This window comes from Miniopterus schreibersii (genome assembly GCF_964146895.1).
Source record: "Miniopterus schreibersii genome assembly, chromosome: X".
Classification (NCBI taxonomy): domain Eukaryota; kingdom Metazoa; phylum Chordata; class Mammalia; order Chiroptera; family Miniopteridae; genus Miniopterus; species Miniopterus schreibersii.
The window spans coordinates 13030788-13050369 of record NC_138104.1 but is presented as its reverse complement, the minus strand read 5'-3'; the positions used below and the strand labels follow the sequence as shown (position 1 = coordinate 13050369).

Here is a 19582-nt window from a genome sequence, read left to right as displayed (position 1 = left end):
TTGTTTCAAGGGTTGCCCTCGGGACACAGGTCAGTGGAGAGTGCACCAAACTTCAAATTTCCCAAGTAGCCTTAGAAAACCACTGGCCTGCAGGAAAAAGGAGATGCTCCCTAGGACAAAGAAGCCCCTCTTCATCAGTCCCCAGCCTATCTCTCCAGCCTCATATCTTCTCATGTCTAAGAGACCAGGCTATTTGGTATTTCTGCGTCACTGCTTCATTTGCCTGGAACATCTGCCTGTCCCTACCATTTATTTGTTCATCAGATAATACCAAGTTGCTATTCCCTACCCCCCACCAGTCCACACTCACAGAATGCCTCTAGCATGCCTTCTCCATGAAGCCTTTCCAAATACTTGCTTACCCCCCACACACACACTTTTTGCCCTCATAGTGGCAATAGTAGTAGTGGGAGTGGTGGTTAATATTTATTGAGCATGTACTAGTTATATGCCAGGCACTGTGAAAGTGCCTTATGTGTCATTTGCATGCCATTCTAAAGCTCCCAAGTCTATGAGGTATGAGGTGTAATTACCATGCCCATTTTTGAGGTGAGGAGACTGAAGTTTAGAAAGATTATACTTAATCTACTTGCCCAAGAGCTGTACAGCCAGTATGTGGCAGAACTGGGTCATCTCACCTACTTAAACCTCAAAGCAAAGCATTTGGGGGGGGGGGGGCGGTTCTGCCTCTCATGACCAGTGATCCCAGTATATTTTCTGAGTAGGGGCTATTTGAGCTTATATATCCCTGGCCTACAGAGGAGGTTCTCATATGTGAATCTTTTTTTTTATTTAGAAAAATAATATGAATGCCATGAACAAATAAATTCATATACATTCCGTACCCACAACACTTGATTATTTTATGTCTCTGTATACAGATCGGTCCTCACCTCTCTGCCATGAGCTTGGGATTAGGGGCCATGTCCCTTATTGATTTTTGTTTCCCTAGCACCCAGCACCATGCCTGGCGCACTGCAGAGACTTATTAATTTGTCACAATAATAAAGAAATTAAAAATGCTTCCTCTGGAAAAGAAGCATCTGTGGAGTTGTATTTGTCACTTAGTTCAGAGCTGTACATATCTTGAAACTGAATCAAGTGCTAAAAAGGCAGGGGGAATCAATGACTCTCATCATTGATGTTTCTATATCTCTCTCTCCATCTCCTTTCCTCTCTCTGAAATCAATAAAGATATATTTAAAATAAATTTAAAATAAATAAATAAATAAACAAAAATAAAAAGGCAGGGGGGAGCCGAACATATACTATACATTTAAAATAGGTGTCAGAGGCATTTTCTTATTATTTGTAAAATGGATCATTCGTCCGTGGAATAAGGCGAAAAGGAAAGGGACCCGTTCCCCTAAAACCATACGAATCCTTACTTATGTTCATTTCAAATCAATAAAGAGAAAGTCACTGCTAAAACACTGTGATTCATTTACCACTCCTTTTTTTGGTTTGATCAGCACAGCCATCTTTACACAGCACTAGAACCATTGATATTTTATTGCATTACCACATCTCATTACTATGTAGTAAATGCTATTATTTATGGCCACTACTTAATCTGACGTGAGACAGAAAAATTATTGAAGGCTTGACACCTCAGGAATAGGCATTTTATAGGGATGAAGGACTGGCTAGGAAGAGTCAATGGTCCTTCAGCTGCCCCTCAGATCATTAACTCCAAGCGGTTATTTGCTCCCAGGCACTGTCCTGAGCCCAGGTTGTTATTGCTGTGATATGTAGATGAAGGAGAATATATTTTATATGCTTTAATATGAACTCGATGCTCATGAAGGATGCCAGATTGAAAGCATTGGAGTCTGAAGTCATCGGCTTATGCACTTGGCTGGTTCCAAGTTACTGAGAGATGCCTGACCTTGAATGACCACCTTGCGAGAGGGAGGAAACACGCAGTTTTGCTGAACTTCAGGAGCCCGGCAGGGGAGCAGCACAGCAGTACCCCGAAGTTCAGCATTTTTATCAGGTAGGAAAATGAGACCACTGACTAAACTACTCGGATCTGCTTGGCATGATGTCAGTACCGGGTGCAGGGGGAAGGGGTGCCGGTGGTAGTTGTCAGGATACACAGTTGCTTTAAGATCAAAGATAATAAATAAATGAATGAATGAATGAATGAATGAATGAATGAATGAATGATTAATTAAATAATTAAATAATTAAATAATTGAATGAATGAATGAATGAATGAATGAATAAATGCCCTTTTACCAAAGCACCAAGCCACTTACACAAGCAGCAGCCTTTTTAACAACTGGTGAGCGTGCATGACCACATAATCCTTAATTTTCTAAAAGTTAAAGGGTGAGCACAAAACAAGCTGGAGCTCTGCATCCCCAACTTTGTATCAGACGCAAAGAAACCGGGGCTGAGCGTGGAGAAGTGACCTGAGGGCCACATCACCTTCCTTAAGGCCGGGAGGGAGTACAGGGCGCCTCGGTTTCCGAACAGGATCCGCTCTGGAGCCCGTTCGAGTTGGGAGACGTTGGAAAACCCGGGGATCCGCAGGCGGCAGCCGGGCCCCGGGGCGCGTTCGATTTCCGAGGCGGGTTCGGGAACCGGAGCATCGCCGCCCGAATGCCCGTCCCCGGGGATGTTCGGGAGCCGAGGAGCCGCTGTCGCTCCTGGTTTACTGATTAACGGGCGAGGGCTTTTCTTCTATGCCGTGGGGTCCCTCTAAGGGACAAAAGGTCACAGCTCTCTGACCCTCCTAAATATCTGGAGCCAAGCATATTCCTAAGGGTGCCCTCTTTGGGCCTCTTAGGCATTTAGCTTCCACTCTGATCTATTCATCCCACATTATGTTAGGCAGAGAAATCATCTTTCACACATTTAACCTTCTTGGTATGAAAAAAATACCTTTCAAGTTAATATTACATCACCGGCAGACTCGCAATTCCCAAGTTAAGAAAGTTATTTCCACAAATGATACAATATGCAAAAACCTCCACTTCCTCGGGAAGTTTCTTTTTTAATCTGTCATTTTCTTTCCTGATCTTACATTTTTTTCCTGTAGTGATCTGAATTTCTTGGCAAGGGTGTCCCCTTAAGAGGCAGCACCTCTAGGAGAATGGCAAAGTTAAAACTGACAAATCCCATTTCAATTCCCATCACAGACTAATTTCGATGAACTGGAACCCAATCTTTCAAAAAACCTTTAATGTATTTGTACTCGTGCTGTATTTTTTGAAGGGCAGTGGGAATTCCAAGATTTTAGGGATTTCATTTTTTTTATGTAATTTTATTTTTGAACCGTACTTAGAGGATGCATCAAGTGATTCCAAGGGCTTACCAAAAACTCAGATCATCCTTTTGACTTTTTTGTAAGTTGGGATTAGAGTTCTTATTTGAATAATTAAGCGTGGCCCTGCCAGACACAGGTATCAAGGAACAGAAGGGGGCAGGGGGATCTCAATGCTTCCTATTCCCTACTTCCTAAGGACTTCACATGGACCAATATTTTTAATTAGAATGAAGATCAATGAGGGAAGTCCTTCAGGTGACTGAGGATTTCAATCACAGTTGACCTTTGAACAGGGACGGTTTCAACCGCTTGGGTCCACTTACCCGCATTTTTTATTTTTTTTCCCCAGTAAATCCAGCGGGCCCTTCATACCCCAGGATTCAGTTTTGCATCTGCAGATTCAGCCAACCACAGATGGGAAAATGATTTTCAAATTCGGAACAGCAGTTTCCCAAGCGTGGAGTCCTGGCCACTGGGTGAAAACACAGTTTTCCCTCTGGGTCAGTTGAATTCGTGGATGCGAAGGCAGGCTGTCCTCAAGTTGGGGGGGGAGTCACAATTTATATTCAGGATTTTTTTCAGGGTTTACTGAAAATGTCAGTTGCTTAAGTAGTCTCTTAATAAATTTCAAAACACCATCCAAAGTTCAAGTTGTAAAAATTCAATAATGGAAACAAGACAATAGGAAAAAATTATTCTAATTATCGTAACTTTTGCCTCGTAGGCCACACAGCTTTGGCCAGCGGCGTCCCAGAGGTAATACAGACCATTAAAATGAGACAATTTTTCCAAAATCAACCTCACTTAGTTTTGGCTCATGTTCAATGAAATGTAAACTTGAAGGAAAAAGGAATAGTATAACTAATAAAACTAATCTTCTCAGGGTCACTACTACAGGGCTCTGACTTAAGTGCTGCTCGGATTTTTGACCGCATGCAGGGGGTTCAGGGGCCAACTGTAATCTGAAAGTCTCCCCCCATCTTGCCACATTTTCTCACATATTCCGTCTAACACAGAGGGCTGAATATAGAAGCAATCACTTTCTCAATATTCCAGGTTCACTGTGTCTACACTGGCACATTTACCAAAAGAAAAGGCACTCAGTAGTTGCTCAGTAAATATTTACTGAGCATATGGGTCGATAAATGAATGCAATACAGTGACAATAAAGATATTTTACTTCAGATTTTCCTTAAAAATTAAAACATTCATTGCAGGAGGCAAATATTTGTTTTGTCAATAAAATCATCTGAGTGGAAATATTTTTGCCATTGATAAGGAGGAATGCCATGTTTATTTTGCAGTCAATGAGAACTACTAAATGGCTTTACACACATTCTCATTGGCTCCTGCTGTTCCCTTGTACCCTGCAGATATTGCTATTAGTCAAGGAGTAGCTGTATGTGGAAAGGTCACAGAATCACTCAAATACATAGCACAGCCTCCATAATTGGTTTTGCCAAGACTAACAATTATGGAGTACAGACACAAGCTTATCTATACAACGGCCAAATAGGTTTTTCAAAGTTTCAAACAATGCAATTTCATTTACATGGCACTCAATAAATATAACAAACTATAGCAGTGCAACAGTCCATTCTTTCCACATTGTACAGCTAAGGGTTCAATTCCCAAAGTAAACGTCATTGTAGAATGTACATACCTGGATAGATCCAGAAGTTGTAGGAATCAAAAAGGAGACAGCTGAATAAAGGCCACCCTTGTAATTCCTGTGAACAAATTAGGTCAAATTATCCTTCAAAAATATGTACAAGCAAGTCCAAAACAGTCCTTATACGAGGGAAAGGAAGAGACACATGTGGGGCGGGGGTGGGAGTTGTGAATACGATCAGACCTCATTTTACCATCCACAAGGGATAAAAGGGTCAGTTTTTTAAAAGGTCTGCTTGAAACTGCAAACGATTATAGTCACTATGCTGCCAATAGAGAATTTCGTAATTATAGGTGAGCGTGCCTGCAAGGCTGTGGAGTTCTCCCCCGCAAAGATTCTCCCAGCTTATTTTCGCTTAATATCCCGCTCATTTTGAGATGAAAAGCCCACAATTTCAGGACGTTTTCAGCAGTGTAAACAATTTGTAGTAGTTGTGATTCCTTAAGATAGTCCTTTACAGGTCACAGAAGTTTTCATATACGCATTTCACTTAATCCTCAAAACAACCCTGTTATAAGATTAGGAGACTGAGGCCCAGAGAGGTAAATGGTTTACACAAAGTCCCATATGTGGTTAGTGGTAGAGCCAGGATTAGAATCCATGTCGCCTTACTTGTGGTTCAGTCATGTTCTTAATATCCCACATGATTTCCTTTATTTAACAGTTATAAAATTAACTATATGTCTCCATATGCAACCCTGGGTATAACAGTTCCATTCTAGGGCAGGAACTGTTCCCTATAATGATACCCACTAATTACTCAACTTGAGAGACACACTTCTCTGATTTGTATAGTGCTATATATATAGTTTTAAATATGTGTGTGTGTGTGTACAGATATATATTGACATACAAATATGTTAACAATATATTGATAAATGAAAAAGTAATTACAGTGTGAGTATTGCTTAGAAAAAATATATATGCAAGATATACAATTTTCTTCTTTCTGTATATTTGTATTTTCTATACTGAAGATGTATTACCCATATATTTAAAAAGCTGTACATTTTAGATCCCTGTACATTTTAGAACCCATGTTAGAAAAGGCACTGTGGTAAATGAAAGTGAAAAAAAAAGGAAATCGAAAACTCACATTCCTATATTTTATGAATGGCACTTAATTAACCTCATGGCCCCAATTTATCAATCAAGTAATCCCCAAACCTATTTTTTTATAGTTGAGGCAAAATCTCAGTAGTAAAGGCAACAATTTAAAATTTCTCCACAGTCAATCAAGACACAAGGTAATCTCTAAATACAATTATTTTAAAAAGTAGGTCAATAACAGCATTGTCACCTTTGACAAAGATCACCATGGTGACCTTGTAATGATGATAGAGCATTACACTATTACTGATGATCTCCATAGCCAGTGCACTATATATAAATCACTCATAATAGACTGAAGTGTACACTTGATTAGTTGCAATCTAATTGCCAATGTGCATTTTCATCACTGCTAATGTTTCTCACAAAAGCCGTAGTTCTGCTCAAGTGTTCAAGCGGTTCGGTGATAGTGCTAAGTCAGAGCCTTTCAAGGGAAAGCATTTCAGAAAGTACTTAGGTCGAGACTACAAAAAAATACTGCTGGCTCTTCTGCCACAGATACCAAAGTCTGGAGGAATTGGCTTCATACCCATCAGTCTGATTCTGTGAGGAGGCTGGCAAAAAAAATGCTTTAAAAAATAAACTGCCCGATATGCAGCATTTTGCTTTGGTGATACACACAGAGGCCTGGGAAGCAAGAGGACTTTAAAATGGCAAAGCTCTTCTCTGCTCACCTCTCAGCGGCCTTCAGACTGAAGCCATTAAGAGGGTGTCTCCCATTTATGATTAGAGAAGGCCAGGACATAGATGGATCTATATAAGATCCCCCAGGTTACTTGCCACCACTTACCAGTTCCAAACATGAACAAATCCCTCACCTTTTACTTCCATTCGACTGGAGAATTCATTTCCGAAAGAGAAACTCTTGTTTTAAAATTACATCTTTATTGATTTCAGAGAGAGGGAGAGAGAGAAACATCAATGATGAGCCTCATTGATCGGCTGCCTCCTGCAGGCCCCCTGCTGGGGATCGAGCCCGAAATCTGGGCCTGTGCCCTGAACCGGGAATCGAACCGCAATCTCCTGGATCCTAGGTCGATGCTCAACCGCTGAGCCACACCGGCCAGGATCAGAGAAACTCTTGACTGTCTTAATACTGCATGTGGACTAGCTACCCTTTAAGGAGAAAAAGTTAGAATGTCTGACAACCATCATCGAACGCAACCGAATAACGCATACTGGAGGCAGAAAGAGCAAATGTTAGAAATGCACCTCACAGCCCGGCCGGGCGTGGCTCAGCGGTTGAGCATCGGCCTAGGATCTAGGAGATCGGGGTTCAATTCCCAGTCAGGGCACAGGCCCCGGTTGCGGGCTCGATCAATGACTCTCATCATTGATGTTTCTCTCTCTCTCTCCCTCTCCTTTCCTCTCTCTGAAATCAATAAAGATATATTTAAAAAAAAAAAAAAAAAAGAAATGCCCCTCACAGAACTGACTGTAGGTTTTGGAGATAGGCTGGAGGCTGAAGCAGAGTCCTGAACCCAAACCTGAGCAGCTCGTTAAGAGATCACCTCACCCAGACTTTCATTAGTCCTGCTGCCTCTTGCTTGGCCCTACAGAGAGAATAATATTCTACATCTTTCAGTCCTCAGCTTCCTAAAATGAAACCATCGTCTGAGCTTGGCTATGGAGATGAAATGCATAATTTGGAGGCGAGTGGAAGAAGGGCCTAAAAGCATTCAAAAGACACATACATATAGGTGAATATGTGTATATGTGTATATGGATACACATCTTTCTCAGAGGGATTTTAAAAGTATAACTTCTGTTTGATTCGAAAATGGGATGTTTTTGTGTGTTTTTCACTAATTATTCAATTATATACTAATTATAACTATAACACCTATATTAACACTATTATTTTGAAGGGACTTTGGGCTGCATATAGGTCACACTTTGTTTTACTAATGAGTATATTGCTACACATGCTTTGAAACCTCTAATGCTATTTTTCTAATGGGACATTTACTCAAAGACCTTGTAGAAAATAATTGTGTTAATAACAGAGACAGTTTCCCCATTACAATGATCAGTGCTCTCAGACAATTAATGCTGCAACACTCTGTATTGTCACTTTCTTCCTCGGGGCCTGAAGAACTTCTAGGTTCACATTATTGGCTGCAGCTTCTTTTTTCTGGCAATATGGGCCTTTCTAATGATGAGACCTGCCAAAACTTGTCAATGCTATTTTTCTTCTTTTCCATTAGAGGTGACTGTGGCTGAATAGCCAAGTAATCTATAGTCTAACTTCACTTAATTGTTTTCACTACATGACATGAAAGAATATAGTGAATAATCACTTCTGTTTTACATGAAGCAAATTGCTAGTGTTTTCCACAGCAATCTGAAGCCTTAACTTACCTAATTCTCCCTTGAACGTGTTCAAATCCTGACAGAATAAACTCAGCCCTCCTAGGTTTTCCGGTGAGTGAAGAGATTGGATTCAGGAAGATGCAAATGAAAACTACAAGGAGGTACCAGCTCACACCGGTCAGAATGGCAACTATCAATACTTCAACAAACAAGTGTGCAGGGTGTGCAGAAAGGGGAGCCCTCGTGCTCTGCTGGTGGGATGCAGACTGGTGCACGCACTGTGGAAAAGAGTATGGAGGGTCCTCAAAAATTAAAAATGGAGCTGCCTTTTGACCCAGGGATCCCACTTCTGAGAATATATATTCTAAGAATTTCAAAACACCAATCAGAAAGAATATATGCGTCCCTATGTTCATAGCAGCGTTATTTACAATAGCCAAGACCTGGAAACAGCCCAAGTGCCCATCAGTAGATGGGTGGATAAAAAAGCTGTGGGACATGTACACTGTGGAATACTACGCAGCTGTAAAAAAGGAGGGCCCCTTACCCTTTGAGACAGCATGGAGGGACCTGGAGCGTATTGTGCTAAGTGAAATAAGCCAGGCAGAGAAAAACAAGTACCATATGATCTCACTCATATGTGGAATCTAATGAACAAAATAAACTGACAAATGAAATGAAACCAGAAACATGAACACATGGAACAGACTGGCCAGTGCCCAAGGGGAGGGGGCTGGGGGGTGACTGGATAAAGAAGGTGAAGGAAATAGCTAAAGAACATATATGTATACCCCATGGATACGGACAATAATTTGGTAAAGGCTAAGGAAGGGGGAGGGTAGATTGGATCAGTGGATCTCAATTATTTGCTCTGTCTGTAGACTTCTTTAGGCAGAGAACCAGTTGGCCCCAGTTACAACTGGCAAATTCCTCTCCTTCCAGCACCATCTTTCAAGAACAATAGGTTTCTCTTAGTTAATTATTACATAAACCTCAGTTCTAAGGTGCAATATTTCTTTCTGCGGGATTTTTGTTTCCTCTTCGTTTGTTTTGCAAATGTATTTTTTTCTGTAATGAAAGTTATACAGACTTATATGAAAGGTACAAAGGGGGGGGGGAATCACCTATTTCTCACCCTACCCCTGAGATAATCATTTTAGCACTTTTGTGCATCTTTTTCCAGTCTTTTTTTCTTTCTTGCATATTGGAAATACGTAATTTTGTATCCTGCTTTGTCACTTGAGAGTATCACATAAACGTTTTCCTTTTATCATACGATAGTTGTAAACGTCATCTTTAATGGCCATAAAATATTACATTATCTAGATGTACCATAAATCACTTAGCAGTTCTCTTGTTGAGCAGTTAGGTTCCTTCATTTCGTCGTCCGTTACAAATAAAGCTTGGTGAACATCTTTGCAAATAAAGCTATTTCTGCACTTCACACTATTTCTTTAGGACAAATTCCCAGAGGTAGAATTACTAGGTCAAATGGTACGAGCATTTTTAAGGCTTTTGCTGCAAGCTGCCAAATCCATACCAACTCACACTTCATCATGTCCTTATTATTCATTCATTTATTCAACCAGCACTTATTAAACACCTACTATGTATGTGCCAGGCACTGTGCTAGGTGATACGGGTGCAGTAATAAACAAAACACACACAAAGTCCACACTCGCATGGAGCTGTAAGTTATAAATAAACAAAACTACAGTGTGATACCAGGTAGTGCTGAGTAATATGAGGAAAAATGAAAGTATATAAGGGCACAGAAAATGAAGACTCATGATAGGACTCCTTACATAGGAGAGCCAGGGAAGGCCTCTATGATGAAGGCATATTTGCTCAAAGATTTGAATGAAGTGAGAAAGGAAGCTTATAGAAAGCTTGCGGAAAATTCATTTCAGGCAGAGGAAACAGCAAGTGCAAAGACCCTGAGAGACAAAAATGCTTGGCATGTTTAAGAGACCAAATAGAAGGCAGTGTGGCTAGAATGTTATAAGCAAGGTTTGGTGGGGAGAATGGTAAGATATGAGGCCCAATAAGTAGTCAGGGACCAAATCGTGTAGGGCTGTGTAGGCCATGGCAAAGGCTTTTAAATTATTTTTTTAATTTTATTTTAAGTGTGATAAGAAGCCAGTCATTGGAGGGCAGAGAGTGGGAAAATGATGAGATCTTATTTATATTTTAAAGGATCACCCTGGCTGCTGTGGAGAAAACCATATGGGGGCAAAAATATATATATGGGCATCAAGGGGAGGCTATTTTGGTAGTCTAGGTGAGGGATGGTGGTGGTTTGGTCTAAGGTATTAATGACAAAGGAGGAGAAAATGATTCAGATAAAGCATATGGTTTGAAGGTAGAGTCAACAACATTTGTTAATTGACTGGATGATAAAATGGGAATCAAGAAAGTGTCCAACGTTTGAGACAAGCAATTGCCCTGAGCATGATCTTACAAAACAAAAAATCCCTTGTCTTTATTATTTCTCATTTGCATTTATTTTGATTATTGAAGATCACGTTTTTTTCCACACTTATTGGCCACTTTTATTTCCTCTTATGAGGCTTTTACAAAATCTTTTCCTCCCTCCGGCCGGGAGTGGCTCAGCGGTTGAGCGTCGACCTAGGATCCAGGCGATCAGGGTTCAATTCCTGGTCGGGGCACAGGCCCGGGTTGTGGGCTTGATCAATGACTCTCTCATCATTGATGTTTCTATCTCTCTCTCCCTCTCCTTTCCTCTCTCTGAAATCAATAAAGATATATTTTTTTTAAAAATTTAAAAAACAAAACAAAACAAAAAAACCAAAATCTTTTCCTCCCTTAGCTTCCATTGCATTGTTTTCTGGTTCGCCTCCCACCTCTCCGACCTTATTCTGCCTTGCTCTTTTGAAGGCCCCTCTTATTCCACCAGCCTCTTGAGTTCAGCATTTCTCAGGATCGCATCTTTGCTTCTCTTACTCTGCGTATACTCCCGAGGTGAGCTCACCTTCCTGTGGCTCCGGTTCCAACTCCCACATTGACTAATGACACACAGATCTCTACCTCCAGACCTGATCTGCAGATCTGCGATTCCATCTGTCACAAGTGCTCTCCATCTGGATGTCTGGACGGTATCTCACATTAAATAAACCCAAACCTGGCCTCCCTGTTCCCACCAAAACAGAGCTTTTTTCTTCTCTGTTCCTTATATGGCTTAATGGCAATACCTAATTCACCGAACCCAAAGCCTCCCTCATCCCTCCCTCTCCCTCACCCTCTAAAAATGGAATCAGCCTCCAAGCCCCACTGATGCTGACTGATGAGTGGCTCTCAAATGCTTCCCTTCCTTGCCATCTGTACTATCACTGCCTTTGGTTCACACCCTCATAATCGCTTACAGCCTCTCAACGTCTAATTGCTCCTACACTTACTCCACTTCAATCCACTCTTCATATAGATGTCATCTTCCTAAAACCCCAAACTGGTGACGCGCCCCCCTCCCCACTTTAAAGCCCCTCATCTAGTTCAGTAGATGCCTACAAAGCAGGACACTGCATGATTTTGGGTCAACAGTAGAAAAACCACCACTCCCCAGTACACTCTCCGCGCAGGAAAACCCTAACACATTCATTCATTTCATGACTATGTTCTAAGCACCTTCTGTGTGTCGGGCACATAGAAGTAAATAAAATAAGACTATCCCTGAACTCTGTTTCCCAGAACTGGACAGGAGATAAAATGAGGCTCTGTGACCCTGGGCCGCCTTTCTCCATCGCTAACTTAGTTTTGTGTCCCTTCCTAGTCCTTCTGCCATGTGGAGTGCGGTTGCCCACATTCTCTAACTAAACCATGCCCAGCCGTAGTTTAATCGGTCTTTAAGGGCCAATTCAAATGACGTGGCTTTTATGCAACCATACCTACCTTTGAGCTTCCAGAGGATTCTAACTGCTCCCCTTCCAGAGCATCTGTACATAAGGATACGTTTATATGTCTGCCTCTTCCACTAAATGGTTAAGTTTTATTTCTAATGTCTTTGTACCCCTGGGTGAACAGGGGAGTTTAAAAAGTTTCGGTGAATGAATGAATGAATGAATGAGTGAGTGAACAGGCTGAATGAACAGGAGAAACTCTTCTTCGTGAAGATTGTTTTATGATGCATAACCAAAAGGCTGCAATCCTGAAGTCTTTAGGGTGGGTAGAAGGCCAGTCCCTGAGACCTGGGGTCTTTGCAGAACAATCTTGAGACCTCACGGCCCCTTGCACCAGAGCTCTGTGTAAACATTGATTCTTCAGCCTCTTCAACCACAAAGCAGCCCCAAGGATTTTGCCAAATGTCTCAGACAACCTTCTCTCACTACCTCTATTGCTGTTTTACACATTTTCGTAAAAACGTGCCTCATTCCATGTTTTATAGAAATCCATTGTTAAAATGTTCTCTATTCCATGTGAAATTACCCTTAAATATATTACATATTTCCCTTGCACGGAATTCTAATTGTTTACATTAAAATTGCCTCGCTTTCACAAGTTGTCCAATGTTTCATCAAGGCAACATCTCAAACAGGGGCAAAGAACCAAACAATGAAAAAAAAATGTAGCACCCTTGTGTTAACACTTCATGGATTCACAACCAAAAACAAATGGTATCACACCTAAGTGTTGACATTTTATTAGGCTAAACATGAAAGATAAATCGCAAATGCACTAACAACATATGGATGTGTGCACAGAGGAAATCTGTAATAAACAGAAGCAACCCAGGAAATAGGTGTGTTATTTTAGCTCCTACCCAAGATCATTGAAAAAAATGTTTGAGCCCCAAACAGTATAAAGAACAATATTTCCAATTACACTTGTAATTATCTAGGATATACATCAAGGATCGGTCAGATTTAGAAAAAGACTAAAAGCCCTCGCCTTGTAGCTCAGTTGGTCAGAGCGCTGTCCCCACACACCAGGCGTGGGTTTGATCTCCGGTCAGGGCACCTACAAGAATCAACTAATAAATGCATACATAAGTGCAACAACTAATCAAATCGATGTTTCTCTCTCTCTTTCCCTTCTTCTCTGTCTAAAATCAATCAATAAATTTTTCTTCATTGTTCAAAACATGACAGATGTCCCCTATTCTTCCCATTGACCCCTCCACCCCACACCCACTCCCTGCCCCAGGCCCTCACCACACCATTGTCTGTGCCCCTGGGTTGTGCATATATGTATATAAGTTCTTTGGTTAATCTCTCCCCACCCACTCACCCCCGCCTTCCCTCTGAGGTTTGTCAATCAATAAATTCTTTTAAAAAGAAAAAGAATATAAAAATTAATCAATCCCAATACTTCAGTGATTGGCCCAGAGCTTCCTTTCTCATAAACCTATGTACTACCTCAACTCTTGGAAATAGGTGAAAGAAAGAGAAGGGAAGGAAGGAAAGGAGGGAGGAGGGGAGTGAGGAAGGAAGAAATGAGAGTTATTTTATTGGTAATTCAAGGTACAAGAATCTTCTTAAGGCTAAGCAATAGGTATCAATTAGCCAATCAACTGCATAGCTTTCTCCTTTAGAGGTCACCAGATCTCATTAGTGAAACGAATACTATCTTTCCAAAAGGAGTTTCTCATTGGACTTGCGTAGCAATTCTGTCAATGCTTCCCTACATTGCTTAAAGCACTAAACATATAATGAGTCAAAACCACAAAAACCTGTTCTTTTCAGGCACAGACTAAGCACACAGGTGATGTACTTTTTACGTTTCCGTAAATGACGCTTGCAAATCCATCTCAAAAATGTACATAGAGTTTTCAATAAATATCCCTTTAGGAAAAAATCCCATCCCCACACACATGAACACAAACATATTCTTGGACTAGTTAATAGAGCAGGAGATCACACATCAATATCACTCAAATGCTTGCAATGAAGTAGAGCAGCTTTAAAAAAAAAAGAAAATCATTAATTAAAAGGGGGGGTAACGCACAAAGTATAAATTTAAGACGTTGATCAGAAACATTTTGTTGATAGGAACTGAGTTAACTGGGAACATTTCAGGTCTAGAAGGTTTCCAGTCACTGTGGTTGTAGTGTATTTATAAACCTCTATATTTAAACGCAGGTGGTAATTAGCAAGATTGAGACACCTTTAATAAGGCATCATCATAGGTGCAAAGGATGTGTAGCATAAGATGAGTTCATTATCAATAACTTTCCTGAATTAATCATCTCTTAGGACATTTAATTTTAAATGTACCTGAAAAAACCTGGATTATTGAGATAGGCCATCTGCAGTATCTTTTTCTAATTTCTCTGAACAACTGAAGAATTTTCTTAAAATGTCTTTATACAGCTGGGGCACCGAGATTGCAATATCTAATAAACCAATTGTCCATCTAATCTGGCACCTTCTCTTTGACAGGTGCCTAAACCAGATAGAGGCATTAGAAGTAATATAAACACTTAAAATCAACCAATTATGCAAAACCATACAACTGGGAAATTTTCTCCTTGACCTCAACTAGTGATCAAATTTTCCCTGAAGTATGCAAACTGATAGCAATGTACTTCTATTTTGGCTGCTTTTAAAACCTTCATTTATCCAGGCAGCTAAAAACACTAAACTGTGATTCTAAACATTAAAATGAAAATGGATTTCCTTAGATACAACCATGTAGGGATTCTACTGAAAGTTACACACACACACACACACACACACCTGCATCAGCCTTCTGAATATTTACAATACCTCTCATCTAAATAGGAAAACAATTGAAAAGTAAATATACAGTAATTTCAAAAGGGAAGCTGAAACTATGAATCCAGAACATCATTTGAATGAACAGTCAAAATTCGCAGATCAGGTATTTGGAACCATGCAAGTGACTGAGTGTTTGTTTGTTTGTTTATTTGTTTTCATTGTACATCCAAATGCCAAGCATCTGCTGAAAGGTTAGAGGAAATTGGCATGACACAGAAGATAAGACACAGATAGATACTAGGAAATCTACATGATTGACTGAATTTTTCATGTTTTACTCAAATATTCTGGTATCACACAGATATAGCTCAAGTAATAAAAATAAGCCAATTAACAAAATATATGCAATCCAATAGCCAAAAGCTGGCTATCGATATCATCAATATTCCCTAAAATGTAAAAATAAAAATATAATTTTCCTAAACTTTTAAGTCACTGCTTCATTCTGTCTTTAATAATTCTGCCTGGGATATTTATATTTTGAAATTCTAGTCACTTTCAAACAGAAAAATACCTGGTGACATAGAATGTAGATGTAGATTTTAGATCTCCATTCTTTTTTCATTACCTAAAATCCTTTTTGGGAATCACTCTTTCTTAGCCATACTGTAGAAATTTGTTCATAACTATAAATTCACAGAAAAAAAATATTCGTTTTTCGGGACCCATAGCTGATAATACTGCAAAGGGTTTAAAATGGACTGCAGTGCAGCTCATATTGAAGTTCGTGATCCCAAAATTCCATTTTGTAAGTTTTCATCAGCCACAGAAATGTTAAGAGTGTGGCTCAGTTGGTTGGAGCTTTGTCCCCTACACCAAAAGGTGGCAGGTTCGATTCCCAGTAGGGGTGCATACTCAAGTTTGGGGTTCGATCCCTGGTCGGGGCATGTGCAGGAGGCAACCAATCCATGTTTCTTTCTCACAGCAATCTCTCTCTCTCTCTCTATTCCTCTCTCTAAAATCAAATAAATAAGTAAATAAATAAATAAATAAATAAAATTTTAAAAGGTTAGAACAGAATCTGAGAAATATTAAAAGGCAATTTCCTCACTGTCAACTATGTATGAGCTGACAACTTTAGTCAATTAAAATCAAAACAATCAGCATGCTTCATAGTGACAAGTAAGATGAGGGTCTTACAGATATTAAATAAAAGTATTCAAATCCATTTGGCCTCTGCAATAAAAAAGAGCGGCATATATAGTTTAAGAAAATTGTTTTTATATTTGAAAAGGCAAAATAACCAACCCTACCCGAAAACTCAAACATCATTTATACTTTATTGTGATCACTAACTGAACTTCTTCAGAGTCTACAGAATCATAATTTGAAAGAACATATTTTTGCGATGAAACAGCTATCATATGAAACTATTTTACAGCTGTGAATATCCTCACAGGGAAAAAAAAAAAAATATGCTCTGTAGCATATATAAATACCAATAGGAATGCACAAACCAAACCTCTATTTCTGTGATTATTTTTAAAGAACTGCTTGAGTGGGGACAAAGAGTGTTGCAGTTAAGAGTCGCAGGAAAAATGACAAAGATAGCAGCGATTTTTTGTTCTGCTTAATCATTTGTTGCTCTCAAATTCAACAGCCCTGCTCTTTACAGTTACTTCTCAGGGACCACGAGGCTGCCATGAAATGAGATTAACCATCAGGTTCCCGTCCCGAATTAGTGACCCCAGCCGCCTGTCCCGTCTAGTTTCCATGGCAGTAGAAGAATCAGTAGAAAACGAGGCGCAGCAAATTGTAAGAAGCCAACATATCAAACTCTTTAAGTTGATTTCTTTAAACTGGTGAATCAGGATGGGGCGCAGGGGGGGCAGAACTGAGGTTTCAGTTTTTAATTTCCTGGCTTGTTGGAAAGGCCAGTGCGGTTTTGTTTTTGTAATTGCTGAGGGATGCAAACAGCATCCCTTCTCCATATCACACAAGGCCGTGGGTTCAGGATGGCATTTGGTTCACTAGGTATTTTTTTTTTTTAGCAACCCAAGAGTGTCTAAGGGCCTCTGCATGTGTTTTTAAAGCGTTTCATTTCATTGTTTTCTTTCTTTTTTTGACAGAGATATTAAAATTCGTCAGCCTATGAAATGACTCCAAACCATCCAGAGACTAAGTAAAAAATTCTCTCAACCAACCAGATGTTTGTTTGCATCAACCCAAACAGCTGGATGGTTGACGGAACTTTTCACTCACGTATTTGGGTGTCACCTAGATACAGCCATAGAGACCTGCCATAAGTGCCCGGAAAAAAACCATATTAACCTTGGCATATACTTACCATAAACAGAGATATGAAGGCCCTGAGTGTGAGCTTCACAGGGGGTGATCCACTGATACGAAAAGAGATTATTTAACACGTTTTCTTGTGTCCACTTCCCAATTAATTTCTCCACTCATACAGCTAGAAGAGGATGGGGGTGGAGAACCCAGTATTTCAGACTCATTACATCACATTGCAAACATCATCCAAGAGGTAGCGGTTAGTTGGCATATATGCGTGTTTCACCATATGCTATTGTTTACCTAAAGTGGAGGCTTGGACAGGAAGTAAAATTCAGAATTTTTTTTTTTTTTTAAGTTGTAAATCATCCAAGATTATACTTCCAGGTCTACAAATGAGTCCTGGTGTTATATAATAATCTAACAGGCTTTATTTATCAGACTCTAAATTATTATTTTCAAAATATTAGGGATCCAACGTCAACTGTGAAAATATTTACTATCTCCAATTAAAACCAGTTTGCTTTGCTTATAGAAATGTTAGCGGTGCGATTGAAATAAATATTATTACATAATAATTTTCAGTTTCTGCCATCAGCATCCCGTTTCCTCAGCCCTATTTTTCATGAGTTCCAAATGTAAGCAATTTTGTTGGTCTGGCTAAACTGTACATTATATCCAGCAAACTACAAAAAGTCTATACTTTCTACAAATCGTCAGAACAGAGTCCTACCTACTGAGGAGACACCTATGGCTGGACCCTCGAGGTTGTTAGGAATAATCAGACACTGTGTGAGACCTTCTACAGCATTCACCTGCTCAGGCTAGCTGGCTCTACTTGATATTTACCTTCTCAGTGCTACAAAAGTCCATGGGCAACAGAAAGGGGTAGAAATAATCCATTAATCCAGATTTCAGAATGTTTCACCTTTTAGGGAAAGGGAAAATAACAGTAACCTCCATTTAAAATAGTGATTTAATCTCCACTTAAGAGAGATTCGGATTTAATACTCAATCTACAGATGATTTAAAGCAGTTACTGTATATGTGAACAGCTATGAAATTTGATTCCATTTTATTTTAATCAGCAGCTAGATTGCCAGCTATGGATGTCTGCTATTGATCAGAATTGCTAAAAACTGTCCCTTATGATAGTCTTCGTAATTGAATGTGCCTGCAGTTGTGCTAGTAATCCAGTTCAAACCTGTTTTCCAAATGGTAAATGATGGGAAACTTCTTTTTTGTTAAGTAGGAACAGGTTACTACTTTTGAGGGTAAATTGACAGGAATTTAAAGAAATCTATAATTTTAATAAAATTATCATGCATGTTTAATATCTGATGCATGGCATTCTCATGAGATTGCTTCTAAGTGTGTGCATGCATTTGTGTGTATATGAGAAAGAGAGAGAGAACAAATATGTGAGTACTAAGAAAATGTGTTTTCATTTTAAAAAATTAATCACCGAGTCAAGTGTTCCAAGTACTGGTCTTCTTTTGACCTCAGGTCAGTAGGTAAGTAAATAAACAAATAAATAAATCACTTCTTTGGGAAACCTCAGGGAATTTACTAACCATAATCTATACCAAGCACTTGATAAATATACTCAAAGCTGAAAATGATGGACTTTCGGAAGAAACAAGCTTCAAGCCAAAATTACATGGATTCCAATGGCTACCTCCATGACATGGAACGGAATAAAAAAAAGTGTTATATTAATTAATATTGACCCTTCTTACCACTTCCAAGTTTTTCAAGCTGTCATGGAAAATAAAGTTCCACACTAAGCCTTCTGTTTTCAGAGGCAACATATCAAAAGAATATTTGCAGTTTGACAATTTAAAGTAATATTGTACAGAATAAACTTGAATGTTTGGCTGTTCGGCGTCAGCACGAATCTTTGTATTAAGGCATCAGAAAGGTACAACGACTGTGAGGGAAAATAGGATCACGTCAGCGTTATTTACACATATGATAGCTGAATTGAAAAGCTGAGGCCTTTAGGGTATTCAGACTTCCAATTAGGCCTCTGAATGAGATGGTAGTTACACATAATGTGATTTTACTTTTTAACACACGTGTTTGAATATTTGCAGTCTCACTTAATAATCACCCAGACAGCACAGTGATTCTACAAAGCATGCTTCCCTTCAGCCCCATTGTATAGTTTGTCAAGTGACATGACTGTTTTTTAATTTATAATTGGGACCTAAACCAACGGCAAATAATTGTATGTGCCTGGCATTGTTCTAG

General features: G+C 39.5%; 1 protein-coding gene across 1 annotated transcript in view; it reads right to left on the bottom strand.

Moving 5' to 3' along the window:
- Positions 1–19582, bottom strand: part of TENM1 (teneurin transmembrane protein 1) — a 711536-nt gene that overhangs the window by 689166 nt on the left and 2788 nt on the right. The window contains exon 2 of the mRNA XM_081125839.1: positions 4938–5004. The gene's annotated coding sequence lies outside the window, so the exon portion shown is untranslated. The remainder of the gene's footprint in view (positions 1–4937; positions 5005–19582) is intronic.